At 37.6% G+C, this 6,209-nt stretch overlaps 1 non-coding gene across 1 annotated transcript; it reads right to left on the bottom strand.

The window, feature by feature from the left end:
• Nucleotides 1-5,755: 5,755 nt before the first annotated feature.
• LOC121968750 lies at nucleotides 5,756-5,861 on the bottom strand. Its single transcript, XR_006108288.1, has one exon. It is a non-coding gene; the product is annotated as a small nucleolar RNA R71 (small nucleolar RNA).
• Nucleotides 5,862-6,209: the final 348 nt, after the last annotated feature.

Raw genomic sequence — 6,209 nt, 5'->3', positions numbered from 1 at the left:
CATCTTGGAAGATCGTGCCCACACAACGTCCGAGGTTAGAAGAGGAATACGGTAGAAGATCAAGAGGTTTTTCTACAAGGTATAACTAGTAATTTCTATTTCCGCATCATGCTAGTTATTTATGGAAATAATACCAAATACAAGAGGCTTACGTTCTAGTATTTCGAATATGTTTTTTCGAAGTTGTGTTCTTTTGTTTCTTTTTTTTCCTTGTGATTTGATTGTTCTCTTTGGTTAACCTAAAGTTATTTTAGGAAATTAAATATTAGCTTTCTATTAAAGGTTTTGTCTAGTCGGTGGTGGTTGCTCCCATATCCAAGAAGGCCATGTGCCTCGCCACGTCAGTACTGGGAACCTTTTATGGAAATTAATATTTAATGGAATTAATAACTTAAGGAGACTTGGGTCGAACGTGTTAAGTTCCGCAGGAGATCGAAGTCAAAACCTAAAAGAACAAATAGATTAAGTTTTGTATCAAACGTGTTAAGTTCCGCAGGAGATCCAAAATTTAATTTAAAAGAACACATGGTAGCTAGGAAAAGGTTCAGATCTTTGTACAAAATTTTTGTACAGTGGAACCTATAGGCTTTCCGAGTAGCAACCAACACTTGAATGCCCCAAAAAAGACAACTAACAATACATACTCTTTGCTTGCCTTAAAAAAAATCACATAGTTATACAAAATGTAACACTCATTCCCATTCCCAACTATATCAGCTGCTTAGCTATCCAAAATGCTTGCCACCTACAAGAAAAGCATCACAATGTGGACAACAAAAGTCAGAATAGAGATTTGATCATATAGCAAAAGTAATAATTTTTTTGCTCAACTGACAATATATCTAAACACACCTTATCCAAACACCATCTTTCAGTTAGAAAATAACCTTTGTGCTCGATCAACTGCAAAAAAGTACCAAACCTCATAGCACAACTAGGAACCAACCATATAATGAATGATAAACTAGTACTATTATATGAGAAAAATGTATGCGAAAGCACATTGATCTTAGAAATCCTGGAAAATAAAGGAAATAGTAGTGAAATGGGTGTTAGCGAAAAGCAAGAGGTAAAACATATGCAAACATGAGGAAAGACTCACATGTTACTAGTCCAAGTAATCTCCTATTCTATAAATTTGCAATTGGATGCTAAACTTATCATAATTCAAAGCAAAAAATTATATAATTGAGCATCAAACTTGCTCACCAGAATATGAAGCCACAAAGGGTAATGCACATGTGATCAACTTAATTAAGTAATCCCCCAAAAGACATCTGTCCATGCATCGAATGTGCACACCAAAAAATAATAACACATGTTAATTAATTGAAAACAAAGTCTTACATTACACATTGAATCATTGGAAGTCATTCAAAACCTAAAAAAAACCCTGTATTATATCCAAACACATGCATGATTGAACCGTTGTAAATAGGTATAGCTCATTCATATGCATTTTTTTCAAATAAACAATTACAGTTCACTAAAAAAACTAAATAATCATATCCAATCATTAAGAGTTCAACCAGTGAAAAAAATAAGAATAAGTCTTATACATAACAGGTGGATAAAAGAAAGGGATAATTCAAAATTTTAGAGCTACTCATATTGTTGAAGGATAAAATTTAATTCATAGATGGATTGAAGAGTAGCAGGTGATGGCAATTCCAAGAGAACATTAGTTAAAGCTACCTTCAAGCAACTAAATCATAGCAATCTTTCATGATGAAAACATACCAAATTCATTAACATGATCAATTGGATAACAAGTCTATCTTTAACCCACTGATCGATCCAGATTTACCCAAATCAATATACTACAACCAAATTCCAACTTCTAATCAGAGATAACATAGGTCAACACTCACATACTTCTCACGCCTACAGAAATGCAAAAAGGAATGTGGCTGCTCTAAGCTCCAAATGAAGCTATTCGTGCCCCTATTGTAGCGTAAATCAACCCAGAACTTGCTGGAAAATTAGAACCTAAACCACATGCTCAAAAATCTAAACCATCACAAGTTCATTGCCTGGCAGCAACAATATCCGAATTGCACAGCAAGCCCCAAAGGGAACTGCTCGTGCCCCTTTCTCAGCACAACCGAACTCCACAGAACACTTCAAGAGAAGCTGCTTTTACCCTTTTCATTGCACAATACTAAGTTATGCTTGCTGGTTTGTTTTTAAAATAAAACCTATGCAAAACTTATTCAATCTTTGAGCATGCTACCGCAGAAATACAAAGGAGGAATCAATTCTCAGAACTACACTTAACCCTCTAGCAAAAACTCAATTCTGCACATCACTCCGGAAGCAAAGAAAGAGATCAAAATCCCTAGAAAATATGAATTCGGCACAACACAATCTGAAACAAAAGAAAGAAACTAAAACGCGAAACTACTCTTACCGCAGGTGAGTAGCACTTACATTGAGTTTTCTTGGACTTACTGCCGGAGAAAGGAACTTCTAGGGTTCGGAGAAACTTCAAATCTCGCGGCTCCTTTGTGTTTCCGAGCTCCCCGCGTCGAGGTGGTCACGCACGGGTGAAGACCGGCCGGAAAAAGCCTTTGCCGACCGCCAGAGGGAGGAAACCCTAGCTCCTTCGTGTTTCCGCCCGAGAGAAGAACGGCGTCGCGCCGCGAGAAGGAGGAGGAAAAGGTTTCGGGTCGGGAGAAAATAAACCTAAGTTCTCTTTTATCTCTAGGGTTCTTATTATCTAACTACTGCTTAAGTATTATTCATCCCTTTCCCTAATTAATATCGGCCGCCAGCACAGCTGGTCAGGCGGGTTTTGCTCGGATCAAAGGTCTCGGCTTCGATCCCTCAGCCGCGCACTTTAATTCGAATTTATTTTAAACGTTCCAACTATAGCTTAAATATATTTCACTCCACACTTGATTAACAAAACTCTCGCAGACTGGTTGGTTGGGCTGAGTTCGTTAAGACTCGGATTTCGATCTGTGATCTTGGGTTCAAAACCTGGCCTCAACATATATTATTATTATTTTTTTTTACTTCTTCCTCTTGGTAAAAATACCAAACGAACTCCAAAAATTATGTAAAAATACTCTAAAAATTCTTAAAAATTTCTAGAATTTTTCTATAGCATTTCAAAATATTTTTGAATTATTTTTGGAGCTCAAAATGAGAAAATTTGGGTCGTTACAACGATGACCGGAGACGGCGATCAGTGGCGCTGCAAGGGCAGCGACGTCGGAGATAGGGGCTGATGTGCGTAGATTATATACTCTTTTATGCATGTTTTTACGCACATTTACATACTTTGAGCATGCTTGATCTATGCATTTGTATACTTCCAGCTTTCCTTTTAGCATATTTACTCTTTTGGTTCGGAGATCTGCTTTTTGTGCCTTTACTGTACGCAGGAGTCGATTTGGTGAAGAATTTACATCTTTGGGCAAGCCTTGGAGGACACAAAGGGAGAAAGCACCAGGCCGTGTACCTCACACGGCCCTGCATTGGTATGGAGCTCGGGCCGTGTGGGGTTTTGGCACCAGCAGAAGAGGAAGATGACATGGCCGTGTGAACCTCACACGGTCATGTCAAGATTTGAAGCAAACCAGAGCAGAAGCCTTACATGGCCGTGTGGATCTACACGGCCGTGTGAGGTTTCCAGAGACCAAGTGTGTGCTACACGACCGTGTAGCATTTCCGAGACCAAGGGTGGCCGTGTGCACCACACTACTGTATCATTCCGAGAGCGAAGGGTTCGGCCGTGTGGAGTCACACTACTGCAGTAAGCAGAGGGAACCGGACATGGCCGTGAATCTCACATGAGCGTGTCACGGCCGTGGGCGCCCGAATCCCTCCTCTATTTAAACCCTCCTTCATGATTTGAAAGGGATCTTCTCCCCTTTGGGAGAAAGCAAGATTTGGTGGTTTCCTCCCATTCTTGGGAGGATTTCTGGGCAATTCTAAGGGAGATCTCGACGATTCCGGCTTCGGAGCGAGGATTGGATCCAAAGACAAGGCTTCTTCGTAGATAAGTTTTCTCTTCTCCCCTCTTCTTGTTTTCTTGGATTGGGGATTCAAGGAATGCTTGTAATCTCTATTCTTTCGGGTTTTCTTCCTTGATTCATGGAGTAGATCTTGTATTCTAGGAATAAGGGAGTATTTGTATGATGGATTGATGTAATCTCTTATGGATTTGCCATTTTCTTGTTTCAATGACATTATCTTGCTTGTATCAATTAGATCTTGAACGATTGATGTTGGTTTGTCCTTAATTCTCATTCTTGATTGATTGTTTGGATTTCTTATGGACTTGGTAAAGATAAACTCTCACTCGATCATCCGAGGGATCCACGTGACAGGTGCAAGCCCGTGTAAGGACGTTTGAGAGATAATCTTGAAGAGAAAATATGAATATTCAAGAGAGTAGGATGGATTCTATGATTAGCTTCTTGTATCTTTATAGATTAATAAGTTGTGGGCTTCTATGTTGATATCCGAGGAAGGCATAGTAATAGGTGCGCTTCTGTGTAAGGACAACGTAGGTTCATGTCTCATTAATCCTATTTAGATACATTTCTCAGTCCTTAGCCGATTGTCTATTGCAAGAGGGAACCGGCAACTTTCTACATGTTTAGCAATTGAGGAATAAGAATTGGTGAACCATTTACATTCAAGAAATCTTACAAAGAAACCGAAATTCCTAGAATCTCCCTTTATCATAACCCAAAACACTAAACTCTTGTTTGTTGATCTCTAATATTAGATTTGTTTACCTTTACTTTGCTTTTGAAACGATTGGATAGTTGTTTAGCTAATTCGCATTGAGACATTTCTAGTGCTTATTCCAGTCCCTGTGGATACGATAATCTTTTATATTACTTGCGACATTTCCGTACACTTGCGGAGCGTAACAAGTTTTTGGCGCCGTTGCCGGGGACTGCGCTATAACATTAGGAATTATCAATTGAGTTAGACTAAACATAATTTTTCTTTTTTTTCTTTTGATTTGCATAGTTATAACTAATTGTTAGAATTCTGTTTTCGTAAGTTTTTCCTTTCTTGAATAACATTCTTGACAACTCTTTTTGTTGGAATTCTAATTCTAATTCTAACTTTGCATTCTTGATTTCTAGTACTCTAATCTAACTTTTCTCTGTTTTCTCTTTTGATCTTGTTTCTTTCTTCTTTTCTTTTGTAAACATATCTTGCAATTTTTAGCATATGAATTATTCTAGACATTTTTCTTTTTTCTTTTATCTTTTCTTTCTTGTTTTCATTATGCACTTTCTTTCTTGCAATTTAAATTCTGCATTTGCTTTCTTGCTTTTCATATTGCATTTTATTTCTTGTTTTTTATTCTTGATAATTTTCTTTTTTTTTTTTTTAATATCCATGAGCACTAACATGTCAAGCTGGACCATGAGAAATTTTTCTACACCCTTTTCTGCAAGATTTTTATCTCCCATTGTGCAACCTCAAATTGAAGTAGAAAGTTTCCAACTAGACCCGGAGATAATTTTCATGATACAAGGTCACAAATTTGGAGGAGAAGTATCAGAAAGTCCTTATCTGCATCTTGAAACATTTTTAGAGATTTGTGATTTGGTGAAATGTGAAGGAGTATCAGCAAATGCAGTTCGATTGATGATATTTCCTTTCAGTATCAAGGATAAAGCAAGGAATTGGCTATATTCTCTCTGTCCTCAAAGCATCACAAGTTGGGAACAATTGGAGAAGCAATTTCTGAATCATTTTTTCCCTCCAAGTAGAACGGTGTATATGAGGAATTGCATAACAAATTTTTCTCAGGCATATGGAGAATCATTATTTGAAGCATGGGATAGATTCAAGAGTCTTCAAAGACAGTGCCCTCATCATGGTTTTGAAAAATGGTTGATTTTGCACATATTCTATGGGGAAATTTCTTTCTCAGACAAGACTTTATTGGATTCATCAGCTGGAGGTTCTTTTATGGACAAAAGTGTAGATGAAGCTTATTCGTTAATTGATCAAGTGACATTGAACCTCCATGAATGGTCGAACAAAAGTTGGATGGAATTTCCCTCAGATATTCAAAAAGTGCAAGCTATAAATGTAAGAGAGCCTGTCAAACAAAATGAAATTCAACCACCTAAAAATGTTGAAATTCACAAGTCACAGAGTGAGGAGTTCAAACATTTGGGGGCAAAGCTTGATAGTATTGTTTCAAAATGGTTTAAAGAAGATCCCCC

The sequence above is a fragment of the Zingiber officinale genome, chromosome 3B (assembly GCF_018446385.1).
Source record: "Zingiber officinale cultivar Zhangliang chromosome 3B, Zo_v1.1, whole genome shotgun sequence".
NCBI classification, from domain to species: domain Eukaryota; kingdom Viridiplantae; phylum Streptophyta; class Magnoliopsida; order Zingiberales; family Zingiberaceae; genus Zingiber; species Zingiber officinale.
The sequence above is the reverse complement of the archived record's forward strand: the minus strand, read 5'-3'. Positions and strand labels throughout refer to the sequence as shown.